The sequence below is a fragment of the Bombina bombina genome, chromosome 2 (assembly GCF_027579735.1).
Source record: "Bombina bombina isolate aBomBom1 chromosome 2, aBomBom1.pri, whole genome shotgun sequence".
NCBI classification, from domain to species: Eukaryota; Metazoa; Chordata; class Amphibia; order Anura; family Bombinatoridae; genus Bombina; species Bombina bombina.
In genome coordinates this window covers 459518804-459545822 of record NC_069500.1, presented here as the reverse complement: position 1 = coordinate 459545822, position 27019 = coordinate 459518804, and the positions used below count along the sequence as shown (strand labels likewise).

The following is a 27019-nucleotide window of genomic DNA, read 5'->3' as shown; positions in this document are numbered from 1 at the left end:
GTCTCCAGATTTTGGCGTTCCTTTTGTGCTCCAATGGGGATCCAGCTTTCCTTCTCCTCGGCATATCACCCTCAATTCAATGGGGCTGCGGAACGGTCTAATCAAGCTCTGGAACAGTTCCTCCGTTGCTATGTCTCAGATCACCACAATAATTGGTCTGAACTGTTACCTTGGGCAGAGTTTGCTCGTAATAGTGCTATTAATGCTTCCTCCAAGTTATCCCTGTTCATGGCGAATTATGGGTTTCAACCATCCTTGTTGCCCGATTCATTCATGTCTCAGGGTATTCCAGATTTGGAGGAGCATCTCCGGCAACTCCGTTCCACGTGGGTGCAGATTAAGGATTGCCTTCATCGTTCTATGCAGCGCCAAAAGTTCCAGGCTGATCGTAGGCGTCTCCCCGCACCTTTCTACCAGGTTGGTGAGAGAGTTTAGCTGTCCTCCCGCAACTTGAACCTTCATGTGCCTTCCAATAAATTGGCTCCCCGTTATGTTGGTCCTTTTCGAATACTCAGACGGGTTAATCCTGTGGCTTACGCTCTTGACCTTCCTCCTGCTATGCGCATCTCCAATGTTTTTCATGTCTCCCTCTTGAAACCATTGGTTTGTAATCGGTTTACTACTGTGTTGCCTCGTCCCATCCTTGTTGACAACCATGAGGAGTATGAGGTCAGCAGCATTATTGACTCTTGTATGTCCAGGGGCCGTGTACAGTATTTGGTTCACTGGAGGGGCTATGATTCGGAGGAGCGTTCTTGGGTTCCCTCCTCTGATGTTCATGCTCCTGCCCTCCTCCGTGCCTTCCATGCCCGTTTCCCCAATAAGCCTTTTGTCCTCCCGCAGGGGAGAGGTCGTTGAGGGGAGGGTACTGTCAGGGTTTTTTCCCTGTTGTGCTTGCCATGTGCTACTGGCAGCCATTTTACTCACCTCTCTTCCTGTCTTGGTGCATTGTGGGGGATGCTGCTAATTGCCTGCACTTCCTTTTATGGCCAGACTGTTGTGCATCATCCATGTGAGACAGGATGCAGTCTCAGAATTGTGATGTCATCACTTATTATTTAAAGGGCCTCTGTTTAGTATGCTTTGCCCTTGCATTGTCTCAGACCTGTTTGTGAGAGCTCCTGTGTTTTACCTGGCTGCCTGACGTCCTTCCTCGTTCCTGATCCCTGGCTTGTTCCCGACTGCTGTTTTCCTTGTTCCTGATTCCGGCTCGTCTGACTATTCGCTTTGGCTCCTGACTCGGCTCGTCTGACTACCAGCTCTGGTTTTGACTCCTGGCTTGTTATTTGACTTGTGGACTTTTTATTATTTTTTGCTATTAATAAAGGTGTGATTATTTTTGCACTTCTCGTCTCAGTCTGATTCCTGGCACCCTGACAATACCCAACTTATATATGACCATTTTGAGTAAAGTAACCTCCCCAAATTAATCAGTTAAATGTCCCCCTTTTGTAAATATCCCACTTTTGTAACTTTTCCCCTTTTGTAATCTACTAGGTTTCAAATACTGTAGTTTCTAAGCATTCAAATTGGGCTGAAAGGTTAGCAGAATGGTTAAGGCAACCAACTAGATAACCCAGAGCCCAAGGTTCGTGTTCAAGGTAGCGAGAATTTATATTCTTTTAGAATAGCAAACTAACACTAATAAAGAAATAGGAAATTTGGAATCAATATCTAATAAACAATTCTCAGTTCTCCTTACATTGAAATAATGATATAGAAATCATATTGGTTTGTATGTACATACTATTTAAGCGCTACTGCCTTAGTATAAGCCAAATGTCTTTCTTTTTTGTTTTGACCTAATGGCTGACAGGCTAGCATAATGGTAAAGAAGTCAAGCTTAGAACTCAGAGCCCAGGGTTCAATTCCAAGGTATTAGGTTTTAGCCTTCAATTTGGTTTCTTAAGATTTTAGATTTTGAAATGAAAGATAACACTGTTTCTAAAAAACATGAAAGTAAATACCATCTATGTATATAATTAAATTCAAATACAAGAAATATAAAATAATACACTCTGTTCATTGAGTGTGGTAAACTCCTCCAACAATAATCTTTTGTATGTTGATAAAAGGTGAAATGAAAATACCAATTATATATACTCTCAAGTTTACAATGAACGTGCATATCATAGATACATGTAACATAGAATTGTTGTTGATTAGATATATAAAATGAGATGATTTTTGTAAGCTCTCAGTGTAAACAAAATGCAATATGTGAATTTCATTCAGTAATGTGGCAACGTTTTTTGATGTAATTAACTAGGATAACGAACAGCTGAGCATTATATGTATTGACCAATAATAGACCAGTAGGAGTTTTAAATAACTTGAGAACAAGATGTATACTAAGCTATGATTACGGCACCCAAGCCGAAACACGTAAACCGATACCTGTACCCACTGTTCATTTTAAGGAGCTACTAAGGTTAGCATGTGGACGCTCTTCTCCATCATTCAAGTAACAAACTGCCTAGTAATATAATACAGTTGCAGGCCTTTAGATGGATTATTTGTGCATGGCAGAAATAATCTAAAGTACTGCAGATAGATAATAAGAAATCTGAGTTTTTACCTCTAGTGGGCAATCCAGATTTTGATCCTGGATTAAGTAAAAGTATCTTTCATGTGTGGGAGGCTAAAGGCCTTAAAAGGGTTTACCAATCATGCAATTAATTAGGTTTAGATGTTGGAAAAAGTATGAAAATATCTAATTGAATAAATATATATATATATATATATATAATTACACCAGAAAATTATAAGGGAAAATAGGGAGCAAAATAGAAGGAACATTGGGATAGTACTAGGTGAAGATCCAAGCGGCGCATAGGATAACATAAGATTAATAGAAATAAGATCTGACAGGAAACTTGAATGAATTAATAAGTAGGTGAATTGAAGGAAAGGTAGGGAGACCTTCCTCAATATGTAGGAGTCACAAAGAGCCAAAATATGTTTATTCAAGAAGGAATGTAAATAATATGTAAGGATGTCTATTGTATGCCAGTGAATTACAAGAGGTATTTTTTTAAGATATAGTAATGACTATAAATTTGGTTTCTATTTACATTTACTTCTCTTGGTATGGTGTACTAGATTGTATTCACAGAATGTATTTATAATTGTGAATGTATGTTTGATTTCACTTAAATAAAAAAAATAATAAAAAAAGTAGCATGTGAACTGTACCTGTTTTAAACTGATATGCAATAAATGCTACGTTTCATCTAAATCTATGGAGAATCGCTCTACTTTCTTTTTTTTGCTGATTATAGGAGAAAACTCAGAACTGTTATCTTGGCAAAGGGAGGAAGCACAAAGTATTGACTAAAAGGGTTTCAAACAAATTAACTACTGTGTTTGAAAGGATTAGGGGAGTCCTTAAATTATACAGCAGCTTTGTGATTTCAGCACTGAAGTCTATACATTTTTTTGTGTCAATTGACTAAAAGGGTGCCAATAATTGTTTCACACATATATTTAACAATTATATATATATATATATATATATATATATATTTTTTTTTTTGATAAACCCTTAAGATAACGCTGGTATTACAGGTTTTTTAAACCCGGCATTAGCAGCAAAAAGGTGAGCGTAGAGCAAAATTTAGCTCCACATCTCACCTCAATACCAGCATTGCTTATGGTAGCGGTAAGCTGGCAAAACGTGCTCGTGCACGATTTCCCCATAGGAAACAAATGGGGCTGAGCCGGCTGAAAAAAAAACCTAACACCTGCAAAAAAACAGCGTTCAACTCCTAACGCAGTCCCATTGATTCCTATGGGGAAAGGAATTTTATGTCTACACCTAACATGAAACCCGAGTCTAAACACCCCTAATCGGCCGTCCCCGACATCGTCGCCACCTATATTATAATTATTAACCCCTACTCTGCCGCTCCGGACACCGCCGCCACCTACATTATCCCTATGAACCCCTAATCTGGTGCCCCAACATCGCCGAACCCTACATTATATTTATTAACCCCTAATCTGCCACCCCAACGTCGCCGCAACCTACCTTCACTTATTAACCCCTAATCTGCCGCCGCCACTATAATAAAGTTATTAACCCCTAAACCTAAGTCTAACCCTAACACCCCCCTAATTTAAATATAATTTAAATAAATCTAAATAAAATTACTACAATTAAATAAATTATTCCTATTTAAAACTAAATACTTACCTATAAAATAAACCGTAAGCTAGCTACAATATAACTTATAGTTACATTGTAGCTAGCTTAGGATGTATATTTATTTTACAGGCAACTTTGTATTTATTTTAACTAGGTAGAATAGTTATTAAATAGTTATTAACTATTTAATTGCTACCTAGTTAAAATAAGTACAAATTTAAGTGGAAAATAAATCCTAACCTAAATTACAATTACACCTAACACTACACTATCATTAAATTAATTACATAAACTAACTACAATTAAATAAACTAAAGTACGAAAAACAACAAACACTAAATTACAGAAAATAAAAAAATAATTACAATTTTTTTAAACTAATTACACCTAATCTAATCCCCCTAATAAAATAAAAAAGCCCCCCAAAATAATAAAATTTCCTACCCTATACTAAATTACAAATAGCCCTTAAAAGGGCCTTTTGTTGGGCATTGCCCCAAAGTAATCAGCTCTTTTACCTGTAAAAAGAAATACAATACCCCTCCCAACATTAAAACCCACCACCCACGCACCCAACCGTACTCTAAAACCCACCCAATCCCCCCTTAAAAAAAAACTAACACTACCCCCTTGAAGATCACCCTACCTTGAGACGTCTTCACCCAGCCGGGCACAAGTGGACCTCCAGAGGGGCAGAAGTCTTCATCCACTCCGGGCAGAAGAGGTCCTCCAAGCGGCAGAAGTCTTCATCCAGACCGCATCTTCTATCTTCATCCATCCGGAGCGGGTCCATCTTCAATCCAGCCGGCGCGGAGCATCCTCTTCAAACGAAGTCCAAGTGAAGAATGAAGGTTCCTTTAAATGACGTCATCCAAGATGTCGTCCCTTGAATTCCGATTGGCTGATAGAATGTTTTTTTTTGTACTTTAGTTTATTTAATTTAATTGTAGGTAATTTAGTAAATTAATTTAATGATAGTGTAGTGTTAGGTGTAATTGTAACTTAGGTTAGGATTTATTTTACAGGTAAATTTGTACTTATTTTAACTAGGTAGTTATTAAAAAGTTAATAACTATTCAATAACTATTGTACCTAGTTAAAATAAATACAAAGTTGCCTGTAAAATAAATATAAACCCTAAGATAGATACAAATGTAACTATTAGTTATATTGTAGCTATCTTATGGTTTATTTTATAGGTAAGTATTTAGTTTTAAATAGGATTAATTTATTTAATTGTAGTAATTTTATTTAGTTTTATTTAAATTATATTTAAGTTAGGGGGGTTAGACTTAGGTTTAGGGGTTAATAAATTTAATATAGTAGCAGCGACGTTGGGGGCGGCAGATTAGGGGTTAATAATATTTAATTAGTGTTAGCGAGGCAGGAGTGCGGCGGTTTAGGGGTTAATATATTTATTACAGTGGCGGCGATGTCCGGTCGGCAGATTAGGGGTTAAACTTTTTTTTAAGTGTTTGCAATGTGGGGGGCTCGGTTTAGTGGTTAATAGGTAGTTTATGGGTGTTAGTGTACTTTGTAGCACTTTAATTAAGAGTTTTAAGTTACTGCGTTAGCCCATAAAACTCTTAACTACTGACTTTTAAATGCAGTAGGAGTCTTGACAGGAGAGGGTCTACCACTCACGTCTTCCAAGACTCGTAATACCGGCGTTAGGCAAATCCCATTAAAAAGATAGGATACGCAATTTACGTAAGGGGATTTGCGGTAAGCTAGAGTCGCGGAAGAAACGTGAGCGGTACACCTGTACCTGCCTGACTCGTAATACCAGCGGGCGTTAAAAAGCAGCGTTGGGACCTCTCAACGCTGCTTTTTAAGGCTAACGCAAGACTCGTAATCTAGCCGAATAGTTGTATACTTCTACTTAATTGATGGGAAAGTTCTATACAGAGCTTGCTATAAAAACATAATTTATGCTTACCTGATAAATTTATTTCTCTTGTGGTGTATCCAGTCCACGGATCATCCATTACTTGTGGGATATTATCATTCCCAACAGGAAGTTGCAAGAAGACACCCACAGCAGAGCTGTCTATATAGCTCCTCCCCTGACTGCCATATCCAGTCATTCGACCGAAAACAAGCAGAGAAAGGAGAAACCATAGGGTGCAGTGGTGACTGTAGTTTAAAATTAAAAAATACCTGCCTTAAAATGACAGGGCGGGCCGTGGACTGGATACACCACAAGAGAAATAAATTTATCAGGTAAGCATAAATTATGTTTTCTCTTTTAAGGTGTATCCAGTCCACGGATCATCCATTACTTGTGGGATACCAATACCAAAGCTAAAGTACACGGATGAAGGGAGAGACAAGGCAGGTACTTAAACGGAAGGTACCACTGCCTGTAAAACCGTTCTCCCAAAAATAGCCTCCGAAGAAGCAAAAGTATCAAATTTGTAGAATTTTGAAAAAGTATGAAGCGAAGACCAAGTCGCCGCTTTGCAAATCTGTTCAACAGAAGCCTAATTTTTAAAGGCCCATGTGGAAGCCACAGCTCTAGTAGAAGGAGCTGTAATCCTTTCTGGAGGCTGCTGGCCAGCAGTCTCATAGGCTAAGCGGATTATGCTTCTTAGCCAAAAAGAAAGAGGTTGCCGAAGCCTTTTGACCTCTCCTCTGTCCAGAGTAGACAACAAACAAAGCAGATGTTTGACGAAAATCTTTAGTAGCTTGTAAGTAAAACTTTAAAGCACGAACCACGTCCAGATTGTGTAATAGACGTTCCTTCTTTGAAGAAGGATTAGGACACAAAGACGGAACAACAATCTTTTGATTGATATTCTTATTAGATACCACCTTAGGTAAAAACCCAGGTTTGGTACGCAGAACTACCTTATCTGCATGGAAGATCAGATAAGGAGAATCACATTGTAAGGCAGATAACTCGGAAACTCTACGAGCCGAGGAAATAGCTACCAAAAAAGAACTTTCCAAGATAAAAGTTTGATATCTATGGAATGAAGAGGTTCAAACGGAACCCCCTGAAGAACTTTAAGAACCAAATTTAAGCTGCAAGGTGGAGCAACAGGTTTAAATACAGGCTTGATTCTAACTAAAGCCTGACAAAATGCCTGAATGTCTGGGACATCCGCCAGACGCTTGTGCAAAAGAATAGATAGCGCAGAAATCTGTCCCTTTAAGGAACTAGCTGACAATCCTTTCTCCAATCCTTCTTGGAGAAAAGATAATATCCTGGGAATCCTGACCTTACTCCATGAGTAGCCCTTGGATTCACACCAATAAAGATATTTACGCCATATCTTATGATAAATTTTCCTGGTGACAGGCTTTCGTGCCTGAATTAAGGTATCAATGACTGACTCAGAGAAACCACGCTTTGATAAAATCAAGCGTTCAATCTCCAGGCAGTCCGCCTCAGAGAAATTCGATTTGGATGGTTGAAAGGACCTTGAAGTAGAAGGTCCTGTCTCAGCGGCAGAGTCCATGGTGGAAAGGATGACATGTCCACCAGATCTGCATACCAAGTCCTGCGTGGCCACGCAGGTGCTATCAAAATCACAGATGCTCTCTCCTGCTTGATCTTGGCAATCAGACGAGGGAGCAGAGGAAACGGTGGAAACACATAAGCCAGGTTGAAGGACCAAGGCGCTGCTAGAGCATCTATCAGCGTTGCCTTTGGGTCCCTGGACCTGGATCCGTAACAAGGAAGCTTGGCGTTCTGGCGAGACGCCATGAGATCCAGTTCTGGTTTGCCCCAACGATGAACCAATTGTGCAAACACCTCCGGATGGAGTTCCCACTCCCCCGGATGAAAAGTCTGTCGACTTAGAAAATCCGCCTCCCAGTTCTCTACACCTGGGATATGGATAGCTGATAGGTGGCAAGAGTAAATCTCTGCCCAGCGAATTATCTTTGAGACTTCTAACATCGCTAGGGAACTCCTTGTTCCCCCTTGATGGTTGATGTAAGCCACAGTCGTGATATTGTCCGACTGAAATCTGATGAACCTCATTGTAGTTAGCTGAGGCCAAGCCTGAAGAGCATTGAATATCACTCTTAGTTCCAGAATGTTTATTGGAAGGAGTGACTCCTCCTGAGTCCACGATCCCTGAGCCTTCAGGGAGTTCCAGACTGCACCACAACCAGGAAGGCTGGCATCTGTCGTTACAATTGTCCAATCTGGCCTGCGAAAGGTCATACCTTTGGACAGATGGACCCGAGATAGCCACCAGAGAAGATTATCCCTGGTCTCTTGATCCAGATTTAGTAGAGGGGACAAATCTGTGTAATCCCTGTTCCACTGACTGAGCATGTATAGTTGCAGCGGTCTGAGATGTAGGCATGCAAACGGCACTATGTCCATTGCTGCTACCATTAAGCCGATTACTTCCATGCACTGAGCCACCGAAGGGCGAGGAATGGAATAAAGAACACGGCAGGAATTTAGAAGTTTTGATAACCTGGACTCCGTCAGGTAAATTTTCATTTCTACAGAATCTATCAGAATCCCTAGAAGGAAACTCTTGTGAGGGGGGATAGAGAACTCTTTTCCTCGTTCATCTTCCACCCATGCGACCTCAGAAATGCCAACACTATGTCCGTATGAGACTTGGCAATTTGGAAGTTTGACGCCTGAATCAGGATGTCGTCTAAATAAGGGGCCACTGCTATGCCCCGCGGCCTTAGGACCGCCAAAAGCGACCCCAGAACCTTCGTAAAAATTCTTGGGGCTGTAGCTAACCCAAAGGGAAGAGCTACAAACTGGTAATGCCTGTCTAGGAAGGCAAACCTGAGAAACCGATGATGATCTTTGTGTATCGGAATGTGAAGATAAGCATCCTTTAAATCCACTGTAGTCATGTATTGACCCTCCTGGATCATAGGTGGGATGGTACGAATAATCTCCATCTTGAATGATGGAACTCTGAGGAATTTATTTAAGATCTTTAGATCCAAAATTGGTCTGAAGGTTCCCTCTTTTTTGGGAACCACAAACAGATTTGAGTAAAATCCCTGTCCCTGTTCCTCCTTTGGAACTGGATGGATCACTCCCATAACTACGAGGTCTTGTACACAGTGTAAGAATGCCTCTCTCTTTATCTGGTTTGCAGATAATTGTGAAAGGTGAAATCTCCCTTTTGGGGGGGAAGCCTTGAAGTACAGAAGATATCCCTGGGATATAATTTCCAACGCCCAGGGATCCTGGACATCTCTTGCCCACGCCTGGGCGAAGAGCGAAAGTCTGCCCCCTACTAGATCCGTTCCCGGATAGGGGGCCGTTCCTTCATGCTGTCTTAGAGTCAGCAGCAGGCTTTTTTACCTGCTTACCTTTTTTCCATGTCAGGTTTGGTCTCCAGACCGTCTTGGATTGAGCAAAAGTTCCCTCTTGTTTATTATTAGAGGAAGTTAATGCCGCACTTGCCTTGAAGTTTCGAAAGGCACGAAAATTAGACTGTTTGGCCCTTGATTTGGACCTATCCTGAGGAAGGGCATGACCTTTTCCTCCAGTGATATCAGCAATAATCTCCTTCAAACCAGGCCCGAATAGGGTCTGCCCCTTGAAGGGAATGTTAAGCAGCTTAGACTTTGAAGTAATGTCAGCTGACCATGATTTAAGCCATAGCGCTCTGCGTGCTTGGATAGCAAAACCAGAATTCTTAGCCGTTAGTTTAGTCAAATGAACAATGGCATCAGAAACAAAAGAATTGGCTAGCTTAAGTGCTCTAAGCTTGTCAAGTATGTCATCCAATGGAGTCGCTACCTGTAAGGCCTCTTCCAGAGACTCAAACCAGAACGCCGCAGCAGCAGTGACAGGAGCAATGCATGCAAGGGGCTGTAGGATAAAACCTTGTTGAATAAACATTTTCTTAAGGTAACCCTCTAACTTTTTATCCATTGGATCTAAGAAAGCACAACTGTCCTCGACAGGGATAGTAGTACGCTTTGCTAGAGTAGAAACTGCTCCCTCCACCTTAGGAACTGTCTGCCATAAGTCCTGTGTGGTGGCGTCTATTGGAAACATTTTTCTAAAAATAGGAGGGGGAGAGAACGGCACACCTGGTCTATCCCATTCCTTAGTAATAATTTCTGTAAACCTTTTAGGTATTGGAAAAACATCAGTGCACACCGGCACTGCATAGTATTTATCCAGTCTACACAATTTCTCTGGCACTGCAATTGTATCACAGTCATTCAGAGCAGCTAAAACCTCCCTGAGTAACACGCAGAGGTGTTCAAGCTTAAATTTAAATGTAGAGATATCAGAATCAGGTTGCATCATCTTCCCTGAGTCAGAAACATCACCCACAGAACGAAGCACTCCTTCTTCAGCTTCTGCATATTGTGAGGCAGTATCAGACATAGCTCTTAAAGCGTCAGTATGCTCTGTATTTCGTCTAACTCCAGAGCTATCTCGCTTTCCTCTAAATTCAGGTAGTCTGGCTAAAACCGCTGACAGTGTATTATCCATGACTGCCGCCATGTCTTGTAAGGTAAACGCTATGGGCGCCCTAGATGTACTTGGCGCCATTTGAGCGTGAGTCCTTTGAGCGGGAGTCAAAGGATCTGACACGTGGGGAGAGTTAGTTGGCATAACTTCCCCCTCAACAGATTCTTCTGGTGATAAATTTTTTAAAGACAGAATATGATCTTTATTGCTTAAAGTGAAATCAGTACATTTGGTACACATTCTAAGAGGGGGTTCCACAATGGCTTTTAAACATAATGAACAAGGAGTTTCCTCTATGTCAGACATGTTTGTACAGACTAGCAATGAGACTAGCAAGCTTGGAAAACACTTTAAATCAAGTTAACAAGCAAATATAAGAAATGGTACTGTGCCTTTAAGAGAAACAAATTTTGTCAGAATTTGAAAAACAGTGAAAAAAGGCAGTAAATCCAACAAAATTTTTACAGTGTGTATAATAAGCTAACAGAGCATTGCACCCACTTGCAAATGGATGATTAACCCCTTAGTTCAAAAAACGGATAAAAAAAACGATATAGACGTTTTTAACAGTCACACCAAACTGCCACAGCCTTGCTGTGGGCCTACCTTCCCCAACAAACGACTTTGGAAAGCCTAAGAGCCCTTTGGAGATGTCCTATAGCATTCAGGGGACTCCTGGAGGAAGCTGGATGTCTCAGTCTGTAAAATTTACTGCACAAAAAAGCGCTAAATTAGGCCCCTCCCACTCATAGTAACACAGTGGAAAGCCTCAGGAAACTGTTTCTAGGCAAATTTAAGCCAGCCATGTGGAAAAAACTAGGCCCCAATAAAGTTTTATCACCAAAGTATATATAAAAACGTTTAAACATGCCAGCAAACGTTTTACATTGTAAATATAAAAGAGTATTACCTCAGAAAGTAAGCATGATACCAGTCACTATTAAATCACTGTATTCAGGCTTACCTTACATACATTTGGTATCAGCAGCATTTTCTAGCATTCACATCTTCTAGAAAAATCTTAACTGCACATACCTCATAGCAGGATAACCTGCACGCCATTCCCCCGTTGAAGTTATCTCTCTCTTCAGTCATGTGTGAGAACAGCAATGGATCTTAGTTACAACCTGCTAAGATCATAGAAATCACAGGCAGATTCTTCTTTTTTCTGCCTGGAACAAAATAGTACAACTCCGGTACCATTTAAAAATAATAAACTTTTGATTGAAGTAAAATAACAGCTACATTTCACCACTTTTCTCTTACTACCTCCATGCTTGTTGAGAGTTGCAAGAGAATGACTCGATATGGCAGTTATGGGAGGAGCTATACAGGGAGTGCAGAATTATTAGGCAAATGAGTATTTTGACCACATCATCCTCTTTATGCATGTTGTCTTACTCCAAGCTGTATAGGCTCGAAAGCCTACTACCAATTAAGCATATTAGGTGATGTGCATCTCTGTAATGAGAAGGGGTGTGGTCTAATGACATCAACACCCTATATCAGGTGTGCATAATTATTAGGCAACTTCCTTTCCTTTGGCAAAATGGGTCAAAAGAAGGACTTGACAGGCTCAGAAAAGTCAAAAATAGTGAGATATCTTGCAGAGGGATGCAGCACTCTTAAAATTGCAAAGCTTCTGAAGCGTGATCATCGAACAATCAAGCGTTTCATTCAAAATAGTCAACAGGGTCGCAAGAAGCGTGTTGAAAAACCAAGGCGCAAAATAACTGCCCATGAACTGAGAAAAGTCAAGCGTGCAGCTGCCAAGATGCCACATTTCAGAGCTGCAACATCACTGGAGTGCCCAAAAGCACAAGGTGTGCAATACTCAGAGACATGGCCAAGGTAAGAAAGGCTGAAAGACGACCACCACTGAACAAGACACACAAGCTGAAACGTCAAGACTGGGCCAAGAAATATCTCAAGACTGATTTTTCTAAGGTTTTATGGACTGATGAAATGAGAGTGAGTCTTGAAGGGCCAGATGGATGGGCCCGTGGCTGGATTGGTAAAGGGCAGAGAGCTCCAGTCCGACTCAGACGCCAGCAAGGTGGAGGTGGAGTACTGGTTTGGGCTGGTATCATCAAAGATGAGCTTGTGGGGCCTTTTTGGGTTGAGGATGTAGTCAAGCTCAACTCCCAGTCCTACTGCCAGTTTCTGGAAGACACCTTCTTCAAGCAGTGGTACAGGAAAAAGTCTGCATCCTTCAAGAAAAACATGATTTTCATGCAGGACAATGCTCCATCACACGCGTCTAAGTACTCCACAGCGTGGCTGGCAAGAAAGGGTATAAAAGAAGAAAATCTAATGACATGGCCTCCTTGTTCACCTGATCTGAACCCCATTGAGAACCTGTGGTCCATCATCAAATGTGAGATTTACAAGGAGGGAAAACAGTACACCTCTCTGAACAGTGTCTGGGAGGCTGTGGTTGCTGCTGCACGCAATGTTGATGGTGAACAGATCAAAACACTGACAGAATCCATGGATGGCAGGCTTTTGAGTGTCCTTGCAAAGAAAGGTGGCTATATTGGTCACTGATTTGTTTTTGAATGTCAGAAATGTATATTTGTGAATGTTGAGATGTTATATTGGTTTCACTGGTAAAAATAAATAATTGAAATGGGTATATATTTGTTTTTTGTTAAGTTGCCTAATAATTATGCACAGTAATAGTCACCTGCACACACAGATATCCCCCTAAAATAGCTATAACTAAAAACAAACTAAAAACTACTTCCAAATCTATTCAGCTTTGATATTAATGAGTTTTTTGGGTTCATTGAGAACATGGTTGTTGTTCAATAATAAAATTAATCCTCAAAAATACAACTTGCCTAATAATTCTGCACTCCCTGTATAGACAGCTCTGCTGTGGGCGTCTTCTTGCAACTTCCTGTTGGGAATGAGAATATCCCACAAGTAATGGATGATCCGTGGACTGGATACACCTTACAAGAGAAAAGGATAATCGTTACCACTGCAACCTATTTCACCTGATGAAGAGGATCTCTCCTTGAAACGTGTAGTGGTTTATGAAGGACGTACCGACTGGTGACTGAGCTTTGGCTTGCTATTTGGTGACTGAAGCGAAAGAGTACTTTGTTTCCTAAAGATTTATCAGTTCAAGTATCTCTTGTTATTATAAATATACAAGATTTTTTATTGTTATAACAACATTTTATATATATTAAATATTTTATAAAAAATATAAAACTAGTTTAGCTTATTTTTATTATAGCTTTGTCTCAACCCTTTTCTTTAAGGGTATTATAAAGCACTAAATAATAAATAAAACATTGCTCCTATTTTCATATATAAGAAGTTAGGAGTCTGGATATAGACATTAATTTTATTACACCTAAAAATAAAATGTGTAAAAGTATTAAAGTCTAGCATATCGAGAAAAACTTATACAGTTTGAAATAATTACAGTTTGAAATAATTTTCAATGCATGATATATATATATATATATATATATATATATATATATATATATATATATATATATATATATAAAATTGCAAAATTTAGTAAAAGTTGTGATGGTCCAGGTATGTAAAATACCTCTGCCAAGCAAGTGAGAAGTACCCTCATTAATGATAAAAAAAATAATAACAATGCTTCTTAGAGAAAAGCATGATCTACTGTCTGCTGAAAGTAAAAGAGCACTGTAAGTGAAAATAGAAGGTGCATTTTATGAGTGAAAATAAAGAAAACAATGATATTCTGAAAGTAAATATAAAAATAAATTAGTGGTACTAACATATTTTACAAGGAAAGTAAATAAAAGTAACTGTATGTCTGGAATGCCCACTAGTGTGTAAAACCCCACATAAATTGAGAATAGTAGTATGCCAAATACAAATATAATAGCCATTTGACAGAAACTACAAGAAGAATAAAATTTCACATCTAATACCAGAAGCTGTAATGAAAGTGCTAAAGGCATATGGCATGTGCAAATAAATTCTTAGAAACAAAATATACCCTTAAATTTTATTCCCATGAGGTGTACTTCTGAATCCAGAACTGAACTTATTGTTTAATTCAACTTTATAAACCTAACAGGATCTTTGTTTGGTATAGGACTGATATCAAACACACTGAAAAAGCATGAGGTAAACAATATTGGTGGTTAGGCATTCACATAGACACGTGTATGACTCATCTTATGCAGCACCATTTTAACATCTAGACTCTTTAGAAGTCTAATGCATATGAGGTTTTTAAAATCTTTTCATAGATAATTCAAAATAAAAACGACTTCTTTGATGAAAGGAGCAATGTCTCTAAACTCTATAAAATAACATCAGGAGATGCTAATCTTACTTAATGTGTGATTGGCTAAAGAGAACAGTTTGTATTGTGTGTGTCCATACACAACTGTTTGTAGTGTATATATTTATTTGTTATAAAGTATGTGAACAAATCCAATAACATTAAGAGGTTAACATACTGAATTAAAATATGGAATTTAATGTGATGACATAGTTAACAGTTTGTTTGTTTTTTTGCAGCTATCCAATATTTAAGGGAGGGGCAATGAGGATTAAATACAAAATTCAAGACATTTTTTTAAGTGTCTGCTTTTCCTTTAACTCCAGAAAATTAACCCTACAATACAACATCCCAGTCAAAACTGAAATAAACATCAGTGTATTTCAGTATTGAATATAAGCATTTTTGCAATATATTTGCATTAGCAAAAAAAATGCTTCATGCTCTAGCATTTATACAGTGTAGATGTTCATAGAGCTAGCAGTGGCTTTTATCACATAAACTGAGTAATTGCTGTCTGAGCAGCCACACTGAATAAAATGCTGGTGCATGGTATATATCTAGATATGCTTTACAAAAACAGTAAAAGCTCTCACTGAAAACAGTGGTAACTTTTATTAGAATAGTTTTTGATAATATAGTCATGTGACTTTTTTTTACGAGCAAATTATAGTTAAGATATAAAATAGCTCTGCACATATCAATTACTGGGCAGCATGTTGTAGCGTCACAATGCTAATACCCACACAATGTGCAGTCCAGTTTCTGTGGGGGCGGTGGACTACAATTTAAATTACAGGAAAAATAAATAATGAAATGGCTTTGAAAAGTTTGTGTTTTTTCAACTATTCATGATTAGCCTTTATGTGGAATTACAATTTGGGTTTAGTTTCTCCTTTAAATGTCCTCAGGAGTCTCTGATGATTGTGCTTCAGAAGGCTAGGAAGGAAATTCTAACAGAGATCATAACTTCTTTCACCCTTTGTCTCCAATGAAACCTCTAGAAGTCATGCAATTGTCATAAAAAAGTGATAACATGCACTACTGCACACAGGATGATCAGATATAGATAGGGCCATTAACACACAGCAAACACAAATGACCTACATTTGACACACAGCCATTATTTTACTAACAAGGTTGGCATTTTTTAAATAAAAGGTCAGTATGGGTAATCTCAAATATAAAGATAATTTAAGGCTCCTGTTATGACTGTTAGTTTGTAAGATTGAGAGAACACATTTGTACACTCTACATCAAAATAAACAATTCTTGTTTCAATATAATGTCACTTTTGTTACATAATAAATAATACAAATGCTATAGGAAATATTTTTTCCCAATACACCTGGTAACCCTAATCATCACAGATTAACAGCGAAATGGATACTCTGTCTAAATGGGGCAGTATGTTCCCATGTTGAAGCTTAAAGGGACAGTAAACACCAGAATTTTTGTTGTTTAAAAAAGGTAGATAATCCCTTTTATTACCCATTCCCCAATTTTGCATAACCAGCAAAGTTATAATAATATACTTTTCCTCTGTGATTACCTTGTATCTAAGGCTCTGCAAACTGCCCCCTTATTTCAGTTCTTTTGACAGACTTCAATTTTTAGCCAATCAGTGCTTGCTCCTAGGAGCTTCACGTGCCTGAGCTCAATGTTATCTATATGAAACACATGAACTTACGCCCTCTAGTGGTGCAAAACTGTCAAAATGCTTTCAGATTAGAGGTGGCCTTCAAGATCTAAGAAATTAGCTTATGAAACTCCTAGATTTAGTTTTCAACTAAGAATATCAAAAGAACAAAGCAAAATTGGTAATAAAAGTAAATTGAAAAGTTGTTTAAAATGACATGCCCTATTTAAATCATGAAAAAAAAATTGTTTTTACTTGACTGTCCCTTTAAATGGTCTGCATACTTAAAGGAATAGTATAGCCAAAATTAAACTTTCATAATTCAGATAGAGCATGCAATTTAAAGCAACTTTCTAATTTACTCCTATTATCAATTTTTCTTTGTTCTCTTGGTATCTTTATTTGAATGTAAACTTAGGAGCCAGACCATTTTTGGTTCAGCACCTGGGTGCTACCCATGTTCTGAACCAAAAATGTGCCCGCTTCTATGCTTACTTTCTTGCTTTTTCAAATAAAGATACCAAGAGGACGAAAAATAAATAAATAATAGGGAGTAAATTAGAAAGTTGCTTAAAATTGCCTGCTTTATCTGAATCATGAAAGATACATTTTGAGTATACTATTCCTTTAAGAGTCTTTTCTCTCTAAACCTATCTATATTGTTTTGGACGTTGACATATGATATATTTATTTCTAAGTTTGCAAACATATGAAAAAAAACAAGAACGTTTTGTGGTATAGTAATCCAGTAAACAAGTTATGGAATTACTGACTAGACCTACAGATATTTCCACCTTAAAACACACATTACAATTTGCACAAGATATTCGGTATTGTATTATTTAATCTTATGTATAAACTACAATATATTCACAGATGACATCTTATTTTGTTATTCTGCTGTTCTAATGTTTTTTCGATTAATCAGATAAAAAATAAATAATTTTTCCTATATTTAAAATAAAATCCATATACTGAGTGTTATAAATATAAAGTTCAGACTAAAGCTTTACATTAACAAAACTGTTGGTCCAATTTTTTAAGCAGCAGAACACATTTTTATAATTAAGCAAAGCAAAACCACAAACTGTTTGAAAAGAGGTAGAACTAGTAATAGGTAGACTACCACTGTTTATAACATTATGTTATTCACTCTTTCAGAAACTTTGCATTTAAATGCAAAAATGTCAACATGTTCACATGCTCCTGGCTGAGGCTGGCTCTTTTTTGCAGCTATTTTGCCTGCAGCAGAGAAGAGGCACTCAGATAGTGTTGAGGTGCCTGAGATGCATAAGTAGGGTTTGCCAATTTCACCAAGGTGGGCTATTTTATCTTTGTTAGCTCTCCGCCAATGCAAGGGGCCTCTTAACAAAGTAAGCCTGGTCTTCTAAAAATATCTTGTATATCTATATGCAATGGTAAACAACCAGATATAAGGTTAGGGGTATAAACATAGGGGTATAAATATCTAGTCTGCTCTTAAAATAACAGATATATACTTATAGAGGTTGAATTTGGTACATATTCCAATTAATTAAACATATAAAAAAACAAAAAAAAGGCAAAAAACTAAATTTATGCTTACCTGATAAATTTCTTTCTTTTGCGATGTACCGAGTCCACGGATTCATCCTAACTTGTGGGATATTGTCCTTCCTGACAGGAAGTAGCAAAGAGAGCACCACAGCAGAGCTGTCTATATAGCTCCCCCCTTAACTCCACCCCCCAGTTATTCGACCAAAGGCCAAGGAAGAAAAGGAGAAACTATAAAATGCAGAGGTGACTGAAGTTTACATAAAAAAATACTATGGGGGTAGTTATCAAGCCGTCAACCTCAAATACGCTGGAATTCCGCAGCGTATTTGTGGTGAGGCTGATTCGCCTTAGTTATCAAAGGCTAGAGACCGGCAAAAGTAGAATTTGGTGACGTAAGCTTCGATCCGCCGGACTCAGTCCGACACAGATCGATTCTTACGTCACTCCAGATGTTCCGCACACAAGTGCGGCACAATCTGACTACTTTTGCTAGTTATCAAAAAACTAGCAGGTACGCTCGGCACTTTTCCGGCCCAGCGTACCTGGTTTTCAATCCGCCGCCCTGGAGGCGGCGGATCCCATAGGAATCAATGGGAGTCTGACCATAGCGAAAGTACAAGTTCGCTGCTGCCAGACATCCCATTGATTTCTATGGGAGCTTTCTACACCTAACACCCTAACATGTACCCCAAGTCTAAACACCCCTAAGCTGTCCCGCCCTACACCGCCACAACTAAATAAAGTGTTTACCCCCTAAACCACCGCTCCCGGAGCCCACCGCAAGCTACTCTATACATATTAACCCCTAAACCGCCGCTCCCTGACCCCGCCGCAACTATAATAAATGTATTAACCCCTAAACCGCCGCTCCCGGACACCGCCGCAACCTACATTATACCTAGTAACCCCATACTGCCCCCCCAATACCGCCGCCCTCTATAATAAAGTTATTAATCCCTATCCTGCTGATCCCGCACCTTGCCGCAACTAAAATAGTTTAACCCCTAAACCGCCGCTCCCGGACCCTGCCGCAACCTATATTAAATTTATTAACCCCTAATCTGCCCCCCTCTACACCGTCGCCACCTATAATACATTTATTAACCCCTATCCTGCCCCCACTGTAATAAATGTATTAACCCCTAAACCTAAGTCTAACACTAACCCTAACACCCCCCTAACTTAAATATTAATTAAATAAATCTAAATAATATTTCTATTATTAACTAAATTAATCCTATTTAAAACTAAATACTTACCTTTAAAATAAACCCTAATATAGCTACAATATAAATAATAATTATATTGTAGCTATCTTAGGATTTATTTTTATTTTACAGGTAACTTTCAATTTATTTTAAATAGGTACAATAGCTATTAAATAGTTCTTAACTATTTAATAGCTACCTAGCTAAAATAAAGAGAAATGTACCTGTAAAATAAAAACTAACCTAAGTTACAATTACACCTAACACTACACTATACTTAAATAAATTATTCCTATTTAAAAGTAAATACTTACCTGTAAAATAAACCCTAAGATAGCTACAATGTAATTAATAATTACATTGTAGCTATTTTAGGAATTATATTTATTTTACAGGTAACTTTTTTAGCTTTTTTAGCGACGAATGAAGGCTCCTTTAAGGGACGTCATCCAAGATGGCGTCCCTTCAATTCCGATTGGCTGATAGGATTCTATCAGCCAATCGGAAGTAAGGTAGGAAAAATCTGATTGGCTGATTGAATCAGCCAATCAGATTGAGCTTGCATTCTATTGGCTGATCGGATCAGCCAATAGAATGCGAGCTCAATCTGATTGGCGAGCTCAATCTGATTGGCTGATTGGATCAGCCAATCGGATTGAACTTCAATCTGATTGGCTGATTCAGCCAATCAGATTTTTCCTACCTTAATTCCTATAGAATCCTATCAGCCAATCGGAATTGAAGGGACGCCATCTTGGATGACGTCCCTTAAAGGAGCCTTCATTCGTCGGTAGTCCGTTGGGAAAGAAGGATGTTCCGCGTCGGCGGGATGAAGATTGAAGACCCCGCTTGGAAGATGACATCGCCCGGATAGAAGACTTCTTCAGCGCCGACTGGAGGATCACTTCATCGGATGGAAGATTTCTTCAGCGCCCCTTGGAGGATAACTTCTGCCGCTCCGGATCTCCTCTTCGGTTCCATCGCTGCTCGGCTGAGTGAAGACGACTCAAGGTAGGATGATCTTCAGGGGATTAGTGTTAGGTTATTTTAAGGGGGGTTTGGGTTAGATTAGGGGTATGTGGGTGGTGGGTTTTAATGTTGGGGGGGGGGGTTGTATTTTTCTTTTACAGGCAAAAGAGCTGAATTCTTTGGGGCATGCCCCACGAAAGGCCCTTTTAAGGGCTGGTAAGGTAAAAGAGCTTTGAACTTTTTTAATTTAGAATAGGGTAGGGCATTTTTTTTATTTTGGGGGGCTTTGTTATTTTATTAGGGGGCTTAGATTAGGTGTAAGTAGCTTAAAATTGTTGTAATATTTTTAAAATGTTTGTAACTTATTTTGTTTATTTTTTGTAACTTAGCTTTTTTTATTTTTTGTACTTTAAGTTTATGTAATTGTATTTAATTGTAGTTATTTGTAGTTAATTTATTTAATTAATTTAATGAGAGTGTAGTGTTAGGTTTAATTGTAACTTAGGTTAGGATTTATTTTACAGGTAATTTTGTATTTCTTTTAGCTAGGTAGTTATTAAATAGTTAATAACTATTTAATAACTATTCTAACTAGCTAAAATAAATACAAAGTTACCTGTAAAATAAATATAAATCCTAAGATAGCTACAATGTAATTATTAATTATATTGTAGCTATCTTAGGGTTTATTTTACAGGTAAGTATTTAGTTTTAAATAGGAATAATTTATTAAAGAATAGTGTAGTGTTAGGTGTAATTGTAACTTAGGTTAGTTTTTATTTTACAGGTTAATTTCTCTTTATTTTAGCTAGGTAAGCTATTAAATAGTTAATAACTATTTAATAGCTATTGTACCTAGTTAAAATAAATTTGCCTGTAAAATAAAAATAAATCCTAACATAGCTACAATATAATTATTATTTATATTGTAGCTATATTAGGGTTTATTTTAAAGGTAAGTATTTAGTTTTAAATATGATTAATTTAGTTAATAAGAGAAATATTATTTAGATTTATTTAATTAATATTTAAGTTAGGGGGTGTTAGGGTTAGTGTTAGACTTAGGTTTAGGGGTTAATAATTTTATTACAGTGGCGGCGGTGTAGTGGGGGGCAGGATAGGGGTTAATAAATTTAATATAGGTTGCGGCGGGGTCCGGGAGCGGCGGTTTAGGGGTTAATACATATATTATAGTTGCGGCGGGGTCAGGGAGCGGCGGTTTAGGGGTTAAACTATTTATTTAGTTGCGGCGAGGTGCGGGATCAGCAGGATAGGGGTTAATAACTTTATTATAGAGGGCGACGGTATGGGGGGGGCAGGATAGGGGTTACTAGGTATATTGTAGGTTACGGCGGTGTCCGGGAGCGGCGGTTTAGGGGTTAATAAATTTATAAGCGTTGCTGCGGGGTCTAGGAGCGGCGGTTTAGGGGTTACTAACTTTATTTAGTTGTGGGGGGCTCCGGTATAGGGGGTAGATCAGTGTAATTTAGTGTGGGTGCTTAGTGACAGGCTAGCAAGAAAGATGTAAAAAAGCCGAAGAGCAGCAAGATCGGCTGAGTGATAACTCTCACAGTCCGCTGCTCATCGCCCCGTACTTGGTGCATGGCTTTTTGACAGCTTTTTTGATAACTTAGGCAAATTCTTGCAGGTCCGCGGCGGCGATGTGAGGCGAGCTTAGGCGGGCGTATTGGGCCGGCGAAGGCAGGAAAAGTAGACACGTTGATAACTATCCCCCTATCTGTCTTGAATAGACAGGGCGGGCCGTGGACTCGGTACATCGCAAAAGAAAGAAATTTATCAGGTAAGCATAAATTTTGTTTTCTTTTGCATGATGTACCGAGTCCACGGATTCATCCTAACTTGTGGGATACCAATACCAAAGCTTTTGGACACGGATGAAGGGAGGGACAAGACAGGAACCTAAACGGAAGGCACCACTGCTTGCAAAACCTTTCTCCCAAAAATAGCCTCCGAAGAAGCAAAAGTATCAAATTTATAAAATTTTGAAAAGGTATGAAGCGACGACCAAGTCGCAGCCTTACAAATCTGTTCAACAGAAGCATCATTTTTAAAAGCCCATGTGGAAGCTACCGCTCTAGTAGAATGAGCTGTAATCCTTTCAGGAGGCTGCTGTCCAGCAGTCTCATAAGCCAAACGGGATTATGCTTCTCAGCCAAAAGGAAAGAGAAGTCGCTGTAGCCTTTTGACCCCTACGCTTTCCAGAATAGACAACAAACAAAGAAGATTTTTGACGAAAATCTTTGGTTGCCTGCAAATAAAATTTCAAAGCACGACCACGTCCAAGTTGTGCAACATACGTTCCTTCTTACAAGAAGGATTAGGACACAGAGAAGGAACAACATTTTCTTGATTGATATTCCTGTTAGTAACAACCTTAGGTAGGAACCCAGGCTTGGTACGCAAAACCACCTTATCAGCATGTAACACAAGATAAGGAGAGTCACATTGTAATGCAGATAGTTCAGAAACTCTTCGAGCTGAAGAGATAGCAACTAGGAACAACACTTTCCAAGATAAAAGCTTAATATCTATGGAATGCATGGGTTCAAATGGAACCCCCTGAAGAACTCTAAGAACTAAATTTAGACTCCATGGCGGAGCAATAGGTTTAAACACAGGCTTAATTCTAACTAAAGCCTGACAAAAAGCCAGAACGTCTGGAACATCTGCTAGACGCTTGTGAAACAAAATAGACAAAGCAGATACCTGTCCCTTTAGGGAACTAGCTGATAATCCTTTCTCCAATCCCTCTTGGAGAAAAGACAAAATCCTAGGAATCCTGATTTTACTCCAGGAGAAGCCTTTGGATTCGCACCAAAAAATATATTTACGCCATATCTTATGATAAATTTTCCTGGTAACAGGCTTTCGAGCCTGAATCAAGGTATTTATGACTGACTCAGAGAAACCCCGCTTTGATAGAATCAAGTGTTCAATCTCCAAGCAGTCAGTTGCAGAGAAATTAGATTTGGATGCTTGAATGGACCTTGAATCAGAAGGTCCTGTCTCAATGGCAGAGACCATGGTGGAAGGGATGACATGTCCACCAGGTCTGCATACCAAATCCTGCGTGGCCACGCAGGCGCTATCAAAATCACTGATGCTCTCTCCTGTTTGATTCTGGCAATCAGACGTGGAAGGAGAGGGAAAGGTGGAAACACATAAGCCAGGTTGAACGACCAGGGTACTGCTAGAGCATCTATCAGTATAGCCTGAGGATCCCTGGACCTGGAGCCGTAACGAGGAAGTTTGGCGTTCTGACGAGACGCCATCAGATCCAACTCTGGTGTGCCCCATAGCCGAACCAGCTGAGCAAACACCTCCGGATGGAGTTCCCACTCCCCCGGGTGAAAAGTCTGCCGACTTAGAAAATCTGCCTCTCAGTTCTCTACACCTGGGATATAGATCGCTGACAGATGGCAAGAGTGAGCCTCTGCCCATTGGATTATCCTTGAGACCTCTATCATCGCTAAGGAACTCTTTGTTCCGCCCTGAAGATTGATATAAGCCACAGTCGTGATGATGTCCGACTGAAACCTGATGAATCTGGCCGAAGCCAGCTGAGGCAATGCCTGGAGAGCATTGAATATCGCTCTTAATTCCAAAATATTTATCGGTAGGAGAGCCTCCTCCCGAGTCCACAAACCCTGAGCTTTCAGGGAATTCCAGACTGCACCCCAGCCCAGAAGACTGGCGTCTGTTGTCACTATAACCCATTCTGGCCTGCGGAAACACATTCCCTGGGACAGATGATCCTGTGACAACCACCAAAGAAGAGAGTGTCTGGTCTCTTGATCCAGATTTATCTGAGGAGATAAATCCACATAATCCCCATTCCACTGATTGAACATGCATAGTTGCAGTGGTCTGAGATGCAAGCGAGCAAACGGAACTATGTCCATTGCCGCTACCATTAGTCCGATTACCTCCATACACTGAGCCACTGACGGCCGAGGAATGGAATGAAGAGCTCGGCAGGTGGACAAAATCTTTGATTTCCTGACCTCCGTCAGAAATATTTTCATGTCCACCAAGTCTATCAGAGTCCCTAGAAATGAAACTCTTGTGAGGGGGGAAAGAGAACTCTTTTTTACGTTCACTTTCCACCCGTGAGACCTTAGAAAGGCCAACACTAAGTCCGTGTGAGACTTGGCTAGTTGGAAGGACGACGCTTGAATTAGAATGTCGCCTAGATAAGGCGCCACTGCTATGCCCCGTGAAGATTTGCGGTGCCGTGGCCAACCCGAAAGGAAGAGCCACAAACTGATAATGCTTGTCCAGAAAGGCGAACCTGAGGAACTGGTGATGATCTTTGTGGATAGGAATGTGCAAATATGCATCCTTTAAGTCCACGGTGGTCATATATTGACCCTCCTGGATCAATGGTAAGATCCTCCGAATGGTCTCCATCTTGAAAGATGGAACTTATAGGAATCTTGAGATCCAGAATTGGTCTGAAGGTTCCCTCCTTTTTGGGAACTATAAACAGATTGGAGTAGAACCCCTGCCCCTGTTCTGCTTTTGGAACTGGGCAGATCACTCCAATGGTAAAAAGGTCTTCTACACAGCGTAAGAACGCCTCTCTATTTGTCGGGTTTACAGACAATTGAGAAAGATGGAACCTCCCCCTTGGAGGGGAATCCTTGAAATCTAGAAGGTATCACTGGGTTACAATTTCTACTGCCCAGGAATCCTGAACGTCTCTTGCCCAGGCCTGAGCAAAGAGAGAGTCTGCCCCCTACTAGATCCGGTCCCGGATCGGGGGCTACCCCTTCATGCTGACTTAGTGGCAGCAGCAGGCTTTTTGGCCTGTTTACCCTTGTTCCAAGCCTGATTAGGTCTCCAGGTTGGCTTGGATTGAGCAAAGTTCCCCTCTTGCTTTGCAGCAGGGGAAGAGGTAGAGGGACCACTCTTGAAGTTTCGAAAAGAACGAAAATTATTTTGTTTGGTCCTTGTCTTATCCTGAGGGAGGGTATGACCCTTCCCTCCAGTAATGTCTGAAATGATCTCTTTCAATGCAGGCCCGAATAGGGTCTTACCATTGAAAGGGATGGACAAAAGCTTAGATTTAGATGACACATCAGCTGACCAGGACTTAAGCCATAACGCTCTACGCGCTAAAATGGCAAAACCTGAATTCTTAGCCGCTAATTTAGCAAGATGAAAAGCGGCGTCTGTAATAAAAGAATTAGCCAACTTAAGAGCCTTAATTCTGTCCAAAATATCATTTAGTGGGGTCTCCATCTGAAGAGCCTCTTCTAGAGCCTCAAACCAAAAGGCAGCTGCAGTGGTTACAGGAACAATGCATGCTATAGGTTGAAGAAGAAAACCTTGATGAACAAAAATTTTCTTTAGGAGACCCTCTAATTTTTTATCCATAGGATCAATGAAAGGACAACTGTCTTCAATAGGTATAGCTGTACGCTTAGCCAGGGTAGAAATAGCTCCCTCCACCTTAGGGACCGTCTGCCATGAGTCCTTTATGGTGTCAGAAATGGGAAACATTTTCTTAAAAACAGGAGGGGGAGAGAACGGAATACCTGGTTTATCCCACTCCTTAGTAACAATGTCCAAAATCCTCTTAGGGACCGGAAACACCTCAGTGTAAACAGGAACCTCTAAATATTTGTCCATTTTACACAATTTCTCTGGAACTACAATAGGGTCACAAATATATTCTTAGTTGAACGCTAAACCTAGGTAGTTTCATATGCTAATTTCTAAGCCCTTGAAGGCCGCCGCTTATCCCAATGCATTTGACAGTTTTCCAAAGCTAGAGTGCACTAGTTCATGTGTGCCATACAGATAACTTTGTGCACACGCCTGTGGAGTTACTTATGAGAGGGCACTGATTGGATAATATGCAAGTCTGTCAAAAGAACTGAAATAAGGGGGCAGTCTGCAGAGGCTTAGATACAAGGTAATCACAGAGGTAAAAAGTATATTAATATAACGGTGTTGCTTATGCAAAATTGGGGAAAGGTTAATAAAGGGATTGCCTATTTTTTAAACAATAAAAATTCTGGAGTAGACTGTCCCTTTAATGGGAAGGGAGTATGGGTTACATTTAACAATTCAGTCAAAGGCTTAATCATTGGGCTGTCAAAGAGCAACGAAATGTATTCCTGTATTATAATTTAGGGGGCAAAGTGACGGTGCAATGGCAATATTTTAAGGTTGTATAAAGGGTGCTAGTGCACCATATTTTATTTAATAGGAAAATAAGACATAAATGCAGAGTGAGGACATGCTCTGAACAAAGGTTTAAAACATTGCAGACAGCATGTAAACGATATGCACTGACATCGTGTGACACGGTATGAATGACAAATATGTACACAATAAAGTGAATGACACAAATACTGTCACAGTTCAAAATATAAAATGAATGACACAGATACAATGAGTGCAGATACAGAATGGGAAGTATACCCAAGGGATCATCATAAACAATGCATATAAAGGCTAAACGACCTGCACGACAATTAGGGTGACACAAGTTCTTCTTCATGCATGCATGTCTACATGGTGAGCTATAGATACAGACCAAAAATAAAAGGCAAATACAGAGCAAGTGTCACTAGATAATGTCGTCCTGATCATTTTATAGAGCGCTCGCTCACAAAACCAGAAACACAACCGAAACCACACTGACACAAACACTGTACCTTTACCTTCCTGCTGAAATTCTCCAACACTGCCCCCTCTGGTCGCTTAGAACGTAGGCGTTAGAAGAATTGCAGTTTTTTTTTTTAAAAAAAACTTTATTAACACACCAAGAGAT

General features: G+C 39.5%; 1 protein-coding gene across 1 annotated transcript in view; it reads right to left on the bottom strand.

Annotated features, from left to right (window-relative positions):
- Window positions 1-26947, bottom strand: part of LOC128649048 (retinol dehydrogenase 14) — a 122794-nt gene extending 95847 nt beyond the window's left edge. Inside the window, exon 1 of the mRNA XM_053702084.1 lies at window positions 26910-26947. The gene's annotated coding sequence lies outside the window, so the exon portion shown is untranslated. The remainder of the gene's footprint in view (window positions 1-26909) is intronic.
- Window positions 26948-27019: the final 72 nt, after the last annotated feature.